The sequence below is a fragment of the Rhineura floridana genome, chromosome 3, assembly GCF_030035675.1.
Source record: "Rhineura floridana isolate rRhiFlo1 chromosome 3, rRhiFlo1.hap2, whole genome shotgun sequence".
Taxonomy (NCBI): Eukaryota; Metazoa; Chordata; class Lepidosauria; order Squamata; family Rhineuridae; genus Rhineura; species Rhineura floridana.
This window is the reverse complement of record NC_084482.1, coordinates 54,510,146-54,526,384: the sequence shown is the minus strand read 5'-3', so window position 1 is coordinate 54,526,384 and position 16,239 is coordinate 54,510,146.

The window sequence follows — 16,239 nt, the reverse complement described above, 5'->3', positions numbered from 1 at the left end:
TGGATTGGGCTGATGGGAGATGTAGTTCAAAAAAGTAACTTTTCCAAGCTCTGGAATTAACTGATAGTCATTAGAGAGCAGCAAATCCCAAATCATATTCTGGAGCATAACACAGACTCAAACTATATTTTAGAGGGCAACACAGGAGACCAGTCCATCTGGGAGCTGTATGTGAGAGTTTGTACTTGGTGTTGGGAGGCAGAAACAGAACAGGCATCTTGTTCATGTATCATCCACCTCACTGCCCTCCCTGATGGAGCTGGTGGAGGCAGTCTCTGGTGTGGTGTTGCAGAATCCCAGGACACTCATCCTGGGGCCTTCAGTATTCATGCCGATGCTGACTTGTCTGGGCCAGCTGAGGCCTTAATGGCTGCCATGACAACCATGGGGCGGTCTCAATACATCATGCACCCAACTTACATTGCAGGTCATACCCTAGATCTGGTTTTCACTCTAGAGGGTATTGGGAAGGATCCAGTGATGAGGGGGATGGATATTGCCCCATTGTCATGGACAGATCACACCCTGGTGAAGTGTGAATTGACTGTGACTGACCCCCTCTCCTTGGCAGGGGTGCAAGACCAGTCAGATTGATCTGCCCCTGGGGACTGATGAAATCTGAGGGATTTCTGAATGCTCTGGGGGATTTTCCAGGTAGCAGGGCTGAAGCTCCTGTCGAGGCCCTAGTTTCACTGTGAAACAGTGATATGGAGGACCATCAATGTAATCACTCCTAAGCATCCTCTCCGGCCACAGGGAGTCCTGGAGATTTCTTGAGGAACTCTGGGCAATGAAGCAGGCTGGATGTCAGCTACAGTGCAGGTGATAGTAAGTCCTGGTGTGAATCTGACCACATGGCAGTGGCTGCAGTGGAGAGATCATCTCTCTTTGTTCCTATTGCTTCCTCAGTGAATTGCACAGCAGAGCTGTTTGGAGTGGTAAGCTGGCTGGTCCAGATCAGTGTGGTATCAACAGCAACAGACCACTCATGCCTCTTGTGAGAGATTTGCAGATCACTTTGAGGAGAAAATTATTCAGATCCATGATGAACTTGATGCCACAATTGGTTTGGGCTTGTTGGAGGTCCCTGAAGCACCGTTAAATTGCGGCTTGTGGGATCAGTTTCAGTTGTTGCAGCCTGAGGAAGTAGACAGGATACTTGCAGCAGTGAGACCAGCTACATGCTCTCTTGATCCCTGCCCATCATGGTTGGTAAAATCTAGGAGGAGGGGATTGACTGGATGGATCCAGGGAGTGGTTAGTGCCTCACTACAGGAGGGAGTTATGCCCATTGCCTTGAAAGACGTGGTGGTGCAATCCCTCTTGAAGAGATCCTCCCCGGAGCCACAGATTTTAGAAAACTACTATCCAGTCTCTAATATTCCCTTCTTGGGCAAAGTGATCAAGAGGATGGTAGCCAGCCAGCTGCAGGTATGCCTGGAGGAAGCAGATTATCTAGATCCATTCTGTCTCCTATGCAATTTAACATCTGCATGAAATGGTTGGGAACTGTCACCCAGGAATTTAGAGCACAGTGTCATAAGTATGATGATGATACACAGCTCTGTCTCTCCATTCCATCTGAATCAGGAGAAGCTGTTGGACAGGTGTTTGGAGACAGTGATGAGCCCATAAACTGAGGCTGAATACTGATGTGCTGTGGGTGGGTGGTTCCTGTGTCTGGGGATTAGGTGTGCAACATATTCTGGGAGAGGTTGTACTCCCCCTGAAGGAACAGGTTCGTAGTCTGGGAGTACTCCTGCATTTCAACTTGTCATTAGAGTCCCAAGTGTCTTCCGTGGCTAGGAGTGCTTATGCCCAGTTGAGCCTGATTTGCCAGGTATGGCTGTTTCTGGACTGGGATAGCCTAGCCTTAGTTGTCCATGCTCTGGCCATGTCCCATCTGGACTACTGTAATGCACTGTATGTGGGACTGTCCTTGAAGACTGTCTGGAACCTGCAGTGAGTACAGAAAGCAGCTGCTAGGCTGGTAAGTAGAGCAGCCTGATGGGACTGTTGTGTCACAGGTCTTGAAAGTGCTGCACTGGTTGCCAGTGACCTAGCAGGCCCAGTTCAAGGTGTTAGTACTCGCACATAAAGCTCTTCTCCAGTACCAACCATCTTGGACTCTATGATCAGAAGGCAAGGTCTTGTTGGTGGTACCACCTCCCAAGGGCTACTCGGTTGGCACTGATTCATGTCAAGGCCTTTTAACTGGTGACTCCCCATTTGCGGAATACCCTCCCAAAGAGGTGCATCTGTCTCCATCACTATTGGAAGAAGTTGAAAACATTCCTGTTTACCCAGGCATTTGATGGCTGAAGGGGACTGTTTCAGATAACCTGGAAATCACTGGATGGAAGAATGTTTTTAAACTGTAATTGTGTTTTTGAATGCTTTTAAACTGTTTTTAGAATGCTTTTATTTTTGTTACTGTTAACTTATTTTGTTATGTTTGCCACCCTGGGCTCCTTTAGGAAGTAGAGTGGGATTTAAATTTAATAAACAAAATAAAACAAAAATTGTGTTTGGTGGGATGCTTAAAAAGGGGGAGCGATGGAGACAATGACATGGCTGACACAATTCTGTTGGGCTGGGTTTCTTACTTAAGAAAACAAGTGGGAGTTTCTGCTATGGCCCAGCTGCTCCAGTGGAAAGCAGAACTGCTTGTATTTCAAAGCAGGCAGCAGCTGTTCAAGCAATTTCAGCCTTTGGGGTTCCACTTTCAGCACCCAGTTTGCCAGACTTATCTCCTTACCTCCTCTTTTGGAGTTCCTGCTTTCTTCTAGCTCAGTGTGCATGTATACGACACCTGGACCATAAGCACACATTCATAGAAAGAACATAGGCATTGTCATCACCCTTTACATGTGCTCTAGGCTATCTCTGAAAACTGGAACTTCATGGAAGACACACGACATGGGTAATCCATACCAGGATGTCCCACCTTTACCTTAAAGACACAGCACCACCTTTTGCACATGAGGGGCAAACAAAGCCACAACAGACTGCAATATCTAGCCTCAACCATCTCCCAAGAAGAAAATAATTTCTCTAGGAAATTTCCCCCTATTTCCCCCTTATCAAGCAGAATCAGAAGCAAAGAATAAAAAAGGCACATTCTTCTCTAGGACCATTGTGCAGTGCTGAAATAGGACCCCCACTGTATCACTTCTTATTCTGTGTAATATTCATCATGTTGGTTTATTTATGGGCCTCCTTATTCGGAAAAGTATTTTTCAGGCCTGGTGAATAAAACATAAGCCTCTGCAGTTTGTCAGAATGCATGCAGCTCCTCTGAAGTTGGCCTGACAAACGGTCTTTGGTTTTCTCTGACGACTGCACTTCGAGAGGAATACATTTGTATTTGGATTCTCAGCACTCAGGGGATATACAAAAACTTTCCCCAATGGAATAAGGAGAAATTTTATAGCTTTCTGGCAAATGGCATAAAGCCAGGACTGTATACTTGGGACAAAATGTGCATTGCTGAAACTGAGGGACTACAGAATTGGGAACGGGGGACGGACAAACAAACAAGGAATTGCCAACATGCCTGTCTCAGAATTCCTCTTATCACATAAATCTTGAACACCCCACTCAACTCCAGCTGAGAGCTTGGCTTGCCCTCTTCTGTGAAGCGGACCTCTTGCCTTTACTGCTTGCCCCAAACCCAGAACCTGCAAGGCATGTGGGAAGAATTAGAATAGGAAATAACAGCTCCAAGAAGATCAATTAGTCCATCCCAGTTCCTCTGAACTTAACTAGTAATATTTTAAGCCTAATTATAATAAATCCAATTGTTTTATTCAGGTTAAAGTGGATGTAGGATGTGGAACAAATACACTACAAAATAAAAATGCATCTAGGTTGTTCCATCTGTCCATGTCTCCTGTTTTCTCTGCCCACTCATGGATTGCCCAGTGAGGTCTTTTCCCCCCCTCTCCAGGAAGTTTTCCCTTCCAGGCTTGATGCATCCTTGTCTTTTGCTGCTTCTGTTAGCCCTCAGCAGAGTGAAATCAAATGGATCATTAGTTTGGGCTCTCATAGCTTCATTGGCATGATCAAGGTTAGAGATTTACTTTGGTGAGAAAGAATTAACTTAAAGTAATGCTCAAGATTCTACAACAAAGGCTCTTACCATATATGGAGCAAGAAATGCCCGACGTCCAAGCTGGATTTAGAAAGGGAAGAGGCACCAGAGATCATATCGCAAACATACGTTGGATAATGGAACGGACCAAGGAATTTCAGAAGAAAATCACCCTGTGCTTTATAGATTACAGCAAAGCCTTTGACTGTGTAGATCATGAAAAACTATAGAATGTTTTAAAAGAAATGGGGGTGCCACAGCATCTGACTGTCCTGATGAGCAAGCTATACTCTGCACAAGAGGCTACTGTAAGGACAAAATATGGAGAAACCAATTGGTTCCCAATTGGAAAGGGTGTCAGACACGGGTGTATCTTATCACCCTATCTGTTTAATCTGTACGCAGAACATATACGGAAAGCGGGATTGGACCAAGATGAAGGAGGTGTGAAAATTGAAGGAAGAAATATCAATAATTTAAGATAATTTATTTATTTTTTTATTTTATTTAATTAAGCTTATATACCGCCCGACTAGCAACAGCTCTCTGGGCGGTGAACATTAAAAATACAATAAAAATAACACAAAACTGTACACAAAACTGTACAGTCTAAAATCAAAATATAATAATTTAGAATTAACAGGAATTAAAATGCCTCAGAGAAGAGAAAGGTTTTAACCTGGCGCCGAAAAGATGATAGTGTCGGCGCCAGGCGCACCTCCTCGGGTAGACCATTCCATAGTTCGGGGGCCACCACTGAGAAGGCCCTAGATCTTGTCACCACTCTCCGGGCTTCCCTATGAGTCGGAACCCGGAGGAGGGCCTTCATAGTAGACCGTAGTGTACGGGCCGGTTCATATCGGGAGAGGCGTTCCGACAGATATCGTGGTCCCGCGCCGTATAAGGCTTTATAGGTAAGTACCAACACTTTGAATCTGGCCCGGAAGCATATTGGAAGCCAGTGCAAACGGGCTAGCACAGGTGTTATATGCTCAGACCGCTTAGTTCTTGTTAGCAGTCTGGCCGCCGCATTTTGCACTAGCTGTAGCTTCCGAATCGTCTTCAAAGGTAGCCCTACGTAAAGCGCATTGCAGTAGTCCTGACACGAGGTTACCATAGCATGTACCACTGATGAGAGGTCCTCCTTACTCAGATAGGGACGTAGCTGGGCTACCAACCGAAGTTGGTAGAATGCATTCCGGGCCACCGAGGCTACATGAGCCTCAAGTGTGAGGGAAGAGTCTAAGATGACTCCCAGACTACGCACCTGTTCCTTTAGGGGGAGTGTAACCCCATCCAGGACAGGGTATATATCCACCATCCGATCAGAGAAACCATCCACCAACAGCATCTCAGTCTTGTCAGGATTGAGTCTCAGTTTGTTAGTTCTCATCCAGTCCATTGTCGCAGCCAGGCAACGGTTCAGCACGTCGACTGCCTCACCTGAAGAAGATGTAAAGGAGAAGTAGAGCTGCGTGTCATCAGCATACTGATGACAACGCACTCCAAAACTCCTGATGACCGCCCCCAGCGGCTTCATATAAATGTTAAAAAGCATGGGAGACAGAACCGAACCCTGCAGGACCCCACATTGGAGAACCCACGGTGTCGAGCAATGTTCCCCAAGCACTATCTTCTGGAGATGACCCGCTAAGTAGGAGCGGAACCACTGCCAAGCAGTGCCTCCAACTCCCAATTCCGCAAGCCTCTCCAGAAGGATACCATGGTCGATGGTATCAAAAGCCGCTGAGAGGTCAAGGAGAATCAACAGAGTTACACTCCCTCTGTCTCTCTCCCGACATAGGTCATCAAACAGGGCGACCAAGGCAGTCTCAGTGCCAAAACCAGGCCTGAACCCCGATTGAAATGGATCTAGATAATCGGTTTCATCCAATAGCGCCTGGAGCTGGTCAGCAACCACACGTTCCAGGATCTTGCCCAGGAACGGAACATTGGCTACTGGTCTGTAGCTGCTGACATCCTCTGGGTCCAAGGAAGGTTTTTTCAGGAGTACTATTACTATTAGTAGAAACCAGTAATGATTTGAAATGAATGCTGATCAAAGTTAACAAAGAAAGCACAAAAGCAGGACTATAGCTGAAATTCAAAAAGACTAAAGTAATGACAACAGAAGATTTATGTAACTTTAAAGTTGACAATGAGGACATTGAACTTGTCAAGGATAATCAATACCTCGGCACAGTCATTATCGAAAATGGAGGCAACAGTCAAGAAATCAGAAGAAGGCTAGGAGTGGGGAGGACAGCTATGAGAGAACTAGTAAAAGTCCTCAAATGCAAAGATGTATCACTGAACACCAAAGTCAGGATCATTCAGACCATGGTATTCCCAACCTCTATGTATGGATGTGAAAGTTGGACAGTGAAAAAAGCAGGTAAGACAAAAATAAACTCATTGGAAATGTGGTGTTGGAGGAGAGCTTTGCACATACCATGGACCATGAAAAAGATAAATAAATGGGTGTCGGAACAAATTAAACCAGAACTGTCACTGGAAGCTAAAATGATGAAACTGAGGTTATCATACTTTGGACACATCATGAGAAGACATGATTCACTCGAAAAGACAATAATGCTGGGAAAAACAGAAGGGAGTAGAAAAAGAGGAAGGCCAATCAAGAGATGGATTGATACCATAAAGGAAGCCACAGACCTGAACTTACAAGATCTGAACAGGGTGGTTCATGACAGATGCTCTTGGAGGTCGCTGATTCATAGGGTCGCCATAAATCGTAATCGACTTGAAGGTACATAACAACAACAACAAAGCCACTGAGAATTGGGATTATGTCCTTGGTAACCATAGTTCTGGGGTGACAGGTACAGTACTAGGAGCCACAGGGCCATCTGGTGAAATTACTAGATAGAGGACATAAAGCATACAAGTAAATACAGCAGCCCATAGTTGTCCTGCAAAGACCCCTATTGAATAATCTATTCTAAGGGCTTGTCCAGATGGCTGCTTCCTCCATGGCTGTTTGTTTGTTTTGCTGGGGTGTTAAAACTGGGGCGTGGATAGCCTGATACCACCTAGCTTTTAAGTGGGGCTTTATGGGGGACACACACAGAATAATTGTGCTATCAATACTGATCCTCCTAGTCCCCATTGTCTTCTCAACTGGCAGGGGTGAGCTGTCTCTGTGAGGCGTGCTGCTATCATAAGGCACACAGGATTGGCATGCCTCTAAGTGCCCATTCACCTGCAATGTTAATTCCAGGGTAAATTATAATTAGTGTCCATCAAACTCAATGGCCATGAGGCCTTGGGCACTCTAATCACTCAACCTAACCCCTAATTTACTTCCATGGGTTGTTGCGAGGATACATGTAACAAGAACTGCAAAGCAACCTTATACACTAAAGACTACAGATTTGAACACTAGCACCCACATTGGACGGAGAATGCAATTGCTTATCACCGTTTATCAAATCTATGAGCACTTCTGTCTTTTATGAATACTTGGGATAGAGAAGCAGAAAGTAGTAAGCACTTCAGCTGGCTTCTTTTGCAGTTGTCCAGTCTGCTTCCCCCTGAGTAAATCACCAAGCATTAGTTAACCTATGAAAGGATAAGCCCTCTGGAAAATCTTTGCATCTTAGCCACTTGTGCAAATCTGTTTGTGCAGTATCAGAGACTGCATTTTTCTCCAATTGTGGATTAATATTATTAGCTTGTTTGGCCATGAAGAATCTTGTAGGAGTTGAATTTGGAGACATTAGATTACTATTGTGCCCTTACCGTCCCTACATTAAGCAATGTTAGCAAAATAACAGTTTAGATAGACTTGATATGACAACCCCACCAGAGATATACAATGTGGTGGTCAGGCTAGGGTTTTGGGTTCTACCCTTCTTACTAGCCATGATTATCTGCATAGTGATAGAGTGACAAAAGAAGGAAAAACAGAGAGAAATGGGAGTATCTAAATAGAAAATAAAGTCTCAGGAGCCAGGGTGGTCCCACAAAACTAAAATAACAAAAACACCCAAATAAAAACTCAAAGAGTCAAGCAAGGTAGTATATTTTATTACACCAACTGATGTTGAAAATGCAGGAAAGGTTTTGAATTGCACATCTGTTCAAAGCAAAAAAATAAATAAAAAGATTATATGGCAGGCAATTTTAGTGTGGAAAAACTGAGTGATCGGCTAAGACAAAGAACAGGCAGGCTGGAACTGGAGCTCTTGTTGACAGATTATAAAACAATCCACCCTTATTGGCAAGATCAGTAAAAAGACATAAAAAAGTAAGATTCAGGAAAAGAAATCCAGCAAGGAGCTCTAAAGAAACCAGACTGCAGGGCATCTTTGAAATATCCAGTACCATTAGGCCAATAGAACCTTTGTACAATAGAGGGCAAGGAGTGCAATACAGATGACTCTGTGAAATAGTTTTGAGTTAGTCCCTAGTGCCAACAAGGCGAAGCAACTCTAGGGTTTTCCAATAAACATTGCCTTTAAACCTGCAACCCAGAGTCCTTCAAACTAAATAGAATTGAAAGTTACAGTGCCAAACTGTCGATTATGCCTTTAAATCAAGGGGCTTTAATTTGTTTTTAAAATTTGCTTTTTATAATGCAACTTCAATCCAAACACACTACTGCCTGTAAACTGAGTTACAAGGTAATCAGGTTCTGGAGTACTGTGTCCGGTTCTGGTTGCCATATTTTAAGAAAATATAGACAAATTGAAATGGATTGAGAGGAGGGCAACAAAGATAGCCAGGGGTATTATTTATTTATTTATTTATTTATTATTTGATTTATATCCTGCCCTTCCTCCTTGCAGGAGCCCAGGGAAAGAAAGTCTCATGGAGAAAGCTTGAAGGCACTGAGTATAATTAGCCTGGAGAAGAGAAGACTTGGGGGAGGGGGGATGATAATTCGACAGTGCACTTCAAATAACTGAAGGATTGTCACATAGAAACAGACAAAGAGTTGAGAGTTTTTTTGGGGGGGGGTTGAACATTAGGATAAACTTCTTAATGGGACAATGGAGCCAATTATCAGGGGAAGGGGGAAAGAGGAGCTCTCCCATAATGAAGGTCTTCAGGTACAGGCTGGTCTAGCTCTGAATTTCCTGCATCAAGAAGAGGGCTGGACTAGATGACAGACAGGATCCCTCCAACTCTGTGATTCTATGATTCTAAGTACTGCACAAACCCTCAGTGCGCTGGCTCATGTGGATACAGCCTCTCTTCTTCTCTCTTACTCCTCACCCCCCCCCTTGCACTAACTCAGTCTTCATTTTGCCAGTTCAGGAATTACTGGCTCCCACCCAAATCCCCTATTATAAAAATCAAACTGTTTAAAAAAATGGAAAAAAGAGAGAAGCCAAGAGATTTCCCTGTGCCACCATCTGCTAATTTATAGGGTTATTTGCGTCAGCAGTTTAGAAAGAAGAAAAACCATGTCAGGGATTTTTTTAAAAAAAAATCTTCCACAGCAGAAGTATCAAAATATGGTTGCTGGTTTTTTATAATGAGAACCTGCAATCCGCTGATTTATAAATTAAGACAACAGATATTATTATAAAGCAAACTTTATCAGTATAGGAGAAAACAAAAAATACATTTGCAATAAACTGGGGCAATATAGAGGTGGCCTGACATACAAAAATAAGCTTTATTTTAGTGATTAGTGGCAACAGCATCCTCTTTAATATTAAAAGGCATGGACCATTAAGGAAGCAACTAGACAGGCCATTGGGAAATATGTTTCTAGGGAGTAAGAGCAAATGTCTGCAATAGCTCAAATAGCTGTGTTCACCATTGAAAGGATTCCACCTTCCACCCTGGTGACCCTGTCAAGTCCCAACTTCCTTCTTTACCTAGCAGTTGGGGAGGTTTAAGGGTATCACCCCCACAGTTGTGCTATGCTTCTGAGATATTCTATCACCACAGAAGCAGAACAATTCCCTCGCCAGCTCCACGTTTGGAACTGAGATGGAAGCAGGGAATTGTCCCTGATCTTGAAGAGGAGTCTGGTGATCAGGACAACCAAAATCTGTGGACTCCTGGTAGGAGCAGTCTGGGGAACAAAGTCCATAACCCGCAATAGAAAATGTCCGGAGCATTACTGTCAAACATTTGTTCATGTAGCACAGCAGAGATACAGGGTTTTGTGTGCATAAAGACCGAGGTTCAATCCTTGGCATTTCCAGCTTAAATATTCTCAGATGGAAGGGCTAGGAAAGGCCTCCAGCCTCAGACCTTGGAAAACTATCGCAGCCAGAGTAGGCAGCACTGGGTGAGATGAGAGAAACCACAGGCCTGTCATAGTAGCCTTTTTCACACTGTCAACATACCTGTTCCCATAACATGTGGAAGGGGGACCTCAGCCACTGATGTTACCATTGACTTCTGCCCTTTCATTCCTGACTGCAGAGAAGTCAGAGGTAGGACCACTGGGCATGATCCCACTGCCTAGTCCACACATTTACAAGTGCATAGATTGAAAGACTGATATATTTATTTATTATATTTATTAATTTAGCATTTCAGATACTAGGCTATCCCCACCCTGAGGTCTTGTGGTAGGTAACAGTGCTTTAAACAATAAAAAAGGTAAAATGCTCATCATACATACTAGTTTTACAGAGCTTTTTTAACCTAACCAGAAAGAAGCATATAACCCTCCAAGAAAGAGGCCTCAGGAGTATTCTATCTCATTTGTCTATAAACACTTTAATAAGATGGTGTGCTTATATCATTAGGAACAAGGAGGTAGGCTGAGCCCCAGCCACATGGCTAGATTCAATAATTGAGCCAAAGATAAGACAGATGGTGCTAAATGCCTAAACCTCCTGAGATGAAGCAAGCAACCAATGTTCCTGATGTCTAAGTGCTGTAATAGCTTCATTGTTGCTGTCTGTCTGAAGAACTCCTGACCAAATTTAAGAGAAAGGTTGTTTCAGTTACGTTCAACAATTCTAGCTATCTTTCCCCTGCACAAATGGGGCCTCAGCTCCACCTGCAGTGCCATATGTAGGATCTTTTGCATTTGAAATCAAATAAATGCCCATGTCTTACTGTTATAATGATGCCAATTTTTCAAATTTACCTAGCTGTAGTGACAGAAGTAGCATGGAATTGGGGACAATTCATCCAAGACTGATTCATGCGGGGCAACAGTGCAGGAAGCACTGGGGCAGCAAAGGTGCAGCTGAAGTCAAGACAGGGGCAGCAACTGAGATATGATCTGTAATGCTCCATATCATACAGTGAAAGTACATAGCGATGTATTCTGCGACAAAAAAGGCCTCACTTGAAATGGAAACAGTTAATTTGTGCACCAATACACTAAAATCTGTTTTAATGCAAATTTCTGATTGAAGCTTGGCTTAATTTCTCATGGTATGTGCAGTTTTGCTAGGGGAAGAATTTAAGGCCAAACGGGAGGGAGTACTCAGGATGAGGAACCATATTGGCTAAAGGTTGCTGCAAGGTCTTGGTGTGTGACATTCATTTACCACTGGCATAATTTTAAAGGAATTCTAAGGAATCCATAATATTCTGCTTAAGTGACTACAGCTGCAGAACTGCAAAATCTTCAGAGTCCCCCCTCCCCTTCTGTCATTTCCATTCAGCATCTAGGATGAACTCAGTCTGTATTTATTTACTAGATCTAGTCAATAGACTAAATTTCTCTGACTTGCCTGTCTCAAAGTTATTTTCCATTTTACACAAACAGTTAAATATTTTATGTTCAGTTTTTAATCCACTACTATGTACCCTGAGCACTCAGGATGCTGCAGACGATATTTTAAAAAATTATACAGCCAGCATGGATTTTTCACATTCCGCAATGTTAAATTGAAAATACCCCCATGCCATTCTGCTGCTTCCCATAAGCTCATTTCAAAACAAAACCTTACAAAACTTATAGTTCTGAACTCAGAAACGCTTGCTTAACAACCCTCTAAGTTTTCATGGCAATACACAAAACAACCAGAGAGAATCGAGAGTTCAAAGTCTAAACCAAGAGAAAAAACAATCCAGACCCCTGTTGGATTTTTTTCTGTAAGTGGTCTTATAATCTGTTGAAATTAATTAAAAATCAGCCATGTTCACAGAGTGCCTGTAACCCTATTACTGACCTTGCCCCATACTCTGACCTTCATTTTCTGCAGTTTAAAAGTAAAAAAAAATGCCTGGCTGATGTTTAATTAATTTAAGAAATTTAACATTGAAGTTTATTATTACATCCAACATGCTCAGTAAGAACCAACTGTCCATGCTCTCAAAGCCAGACTCACAGCTGTTTCGCTTGGCTAATCAGAGGCCACACCCAGGCCAGACAGTTATTACAATTTAGACAATCCAGTCTTCCTTCCCCCAAAGAATCCTGGGAAGTGTAGTTTGTGAAAGGTGCTGAGAGTTGCTAGGAGACTCCTGTTCCCCTGACAGAGCTCCAGTGGCCAGAGTGGTTTAACAGTCAGACCCTTTTCTGGGAATTGTAGCTCTGTGAGGGGAATAGGGCCTCTCCTAGCAACTCTCAACACTCCTCACAAACTACACTTCCTAGGATACTTTGGGGGAAGCCATGACTGTCTAAAGTGAAATAAAGGTCAGGTGTGGATGTGGCCAGGGACAGTATTGGTTTAAATTTGGGTGGGAGACTACATGTGCCTGCTGCAGAATAAAAAGGTGGGGGAAATGCTGAAAAATACTTATACTGTTCACAATGTTTTCCTTTTGGAAAGGAAAGGGGCTTTGTCTCTGCCCAGTGCCCACTCAAGTAATCACCTCACCTCCCCCTTCCTCCCTACTCCTCCCCTTCCTCCCCTTCTCTCCCCCTTCCCCTTCCTCCCCCCTCCCTTCCCCTCCCCCAGGTCAGTTTCCCCTATCCTAAGCATGATTGTACAGGAGTAAATCCCACTGAATTCAAAAAGCATGCAAATGTTCAAACCTGCCCTCCTCCTCTCTCTTGCCCCTTCTCTCCCCCTTCCTTCACCCCTCCCCCCTTCTTCCCCCTCCTTCCCCTTCCTTCCTCCCTCGCTCTCCTTCCCCTCTCTTCCTCCTTCCCTCCATGGTCAGTTTTACCTGTTCTAAGCATGATTGCCTGGGAGTAAATCTCATTGAACTCAATAAGCATGCAAATGATCAAACCTGCCTTTCCCATCCCCATCTCCTCTCCCTCCCCCTCTCTCCTTCCCCTCCCCTTCTTCCCCTCCCCTTCTTCCCCTCCCCTCTCCCTTCCTCCCCCTTCTTCCTTCCCTACCCTCTTCCTTCTTCCTCCTCCCCTGCCTACTTCCGGCCTCCCCCTCCCTCTTCTCCTCCTTCCCCATGGTCAGTTCTACCTATTCTAAGCATGATTGCCCGGGAGTAAATCCCACTGAACTCAATAAGCATGCAAATGATCAATCCATTCTTAGCAAACTTGCACAGAATCCCATTTCTTGCCTCCCAGATTAAAAAGCAGATAAATTCACTAATAGGCAAAAAAACCCTTGCAGTTTAAGAACGTACCTATAGCCAACAGATATTTCTATCAAACTTTAAAAAGCAGGGAAATTGGGCAGCTATAGTGAATGCTCCAGGGGAGCAGGAGACCTGACCTCCTCTCTGAGATATTGGACTGCCCTACAAAGTTGTCAAAATGCAAACACCATTTGGGCTGGTCTTTCACAGTCCAATCCACTTGCTGTGTAGCTTGGAAGAATTTGGTAACATGTGCCTCTGAGCATATGGTGAGTGGTGGCAACACCTGCAATCAACCCAAATAACAGAAACGAGACATGTGCTGTGCTGATCTTGTTTTAGCAGGGAGGAAGCAATAACATTAAGAGAGCTGATATAGTTCAGATAGTCACTTTAAATATGTTTGACTTACTTTGCAATTTTAGTGAAGGTTCCTATAGTAAATCATTGTCTTTTGCTTCTGTTTCTGTGAATATGTGAAGTACAGCAACACTTTGCAAAATTTACACTAAAAAAAATCCAAAAACAATTGTGAAATAATGGCACTGACTATTCTGCAGAATAGTTTCCAATGTACATGAGGAGTGTTTCAGTTTGCACAAGATAAAACAGTGGGAGATGAAATATATTCTAGCAAATTTCTAAGTGAGGTCTATGTTTTTAATTAACTATGCCCACCCTTCCTTAAGTGGAGTGATTTAAGCATAGCAGGCTGAACACATGCATCTTGGGTAGGCCAAGATTGTTTTTCCAACAGCTAGAGTCATTGCTTAAGTAGCAACGTACTGTAACCAGTCTGATTCTACATCAAACTGCAGTTTCAGATTCAACTGTTGATGTACCCAAAATAGAAATAGAACATAACCTCAATTTGAAACACAAAACGCTGCCTTCACCATCATATATTGATCAATGAAAAGGCTTTGAAATTAAGAAAAATAAATTTGACACAGATTTCTAGGATGAATAATGAGAGAAATATAATTTTCTAGGTTAGATTCTCTTTAGAAACAGTAGTAACACAGGAAAAAAGCAAAGTAAAAAGAACACCAACCAACTAACAAAAATTTAATTCTCCACCTTTGGAGATGGCAGGTGTTGCCACCACTCACCATATGCTCAGTGGCACGTTACCAAATTCTTCCAAGCTACACAGGAAATGGATTGGACTGTGAAAGACCAACCCAAACTGTGTTTGCATTTTGACAAATTTCTAGGGCAGTTCAATATCTCAGAAAGGAGGTCAGGTCTCCTGCTCCCCTGGTGCAGTCACTATAGCTGCCCAATTTCCCTGCTTTTAAAGTTTGATAGAAATATCTGTTGGCTATAGGTACGTTCTTAACCCGCAAGGTTTTTTTTGCCTATTTGTGAATATACTTAAAAGCCATGCCCTGATCCAAGCACTCAGTGTAAATTATAGGGTAGGTTACAGTTTAAAAGAGCTGGGAGCTCTCTAGGCACAACTGTAATACCAAATTATTATTACTGTTGTTATTCATAATGGCCTTAGCTTTCAGAGTTAGCTCTGCTTGCTCACTTGGCTTCCAGCATCGTGCATTTTATATACCCTCTTACAAGAATTATTCAGAACAAAATCGCTCCACAGGTTGGTTTAGAAAGATTCCTTTGCTCAGCCCTCTCAGGTGCTCCCTTGCTTATCTCCTCTTGGTGAAGCTCTTCTGCTTCTCCATCAGGGTGGGCAGGGAAACCTGGAGCCTTGTGGTGTTTTATCTGAAGCTAGTTCCATGCTCTCTCCCCAACCCAGTTCACAGACCCCTCTGCTTCTTTCTTTGTTCATTAAGGCTTCAATAAAAGCATGATAAAAATGTATTTTTCAGTGGTTAATTGAACTTCCCAGTTTAATAAGCAAGTTGCTCTCCCCCTCCCCGGAGACGCCTTGTGCCTCTCTGTAAATAATGCAGCCAGCTCTCTGGTGCATGCACTATCTACTGGGGCAGCACAGCAGAAACCAGGAAAGCATAGCTGCTTTTGTTGACTGACTATTGCCTCCTCTTCTCCTACTTCACAAGCACAATTATTCCTAATAACCCTTTTTTGGGCTATATTTGGACCTAAACCTCACACAGCACAATCACACTCACCTCGTACAACTCACTGGCCATTGGTAACAAAGCAATACTCTTCTGCTCATCATCCATGGCTATTTCCTGAGCATTCATGCACACTGTTAGGAGATTCCCAAGTGAATGGTAGGTAGGTGCCCATCACACACTGTTTCAGCAGGAATGTTATCTTTTATCTACTATGCCCACTACTATTAATCAACTGGACACATTAACCCAGTAGTAAGGGATACATATCCTGCCCACCCCCCATCCCATTTCAAATGACACAAGATTTGGAGAAGGGCCGTAGCTCAGTGGTAGAGCATCTGCTTTGCATGCAAAGTCAGTGTAGACAATTCTCAGCTAGATGGACCAATGATCTGACTCAGTATAAGGCAGCTTCCTATGTTCCTAAGAAGGTTAGGGAATAAAGGGATACACACTTCATTCAGCCTTCTCCCACACAGCAGTAGGACATGAAAGGGGAACTCCAGATGTTGTTACTGTAGCTGTCTCATCATCTCTGACTATTGTCCATGCTGGCTTGGGCTCATGGGAGTTGGAATCCAACAACATCTGGAAGATTACAAGTTCCCCACTCCTACAATAAGACAATGGTAACACTTATATGTGTGGCCA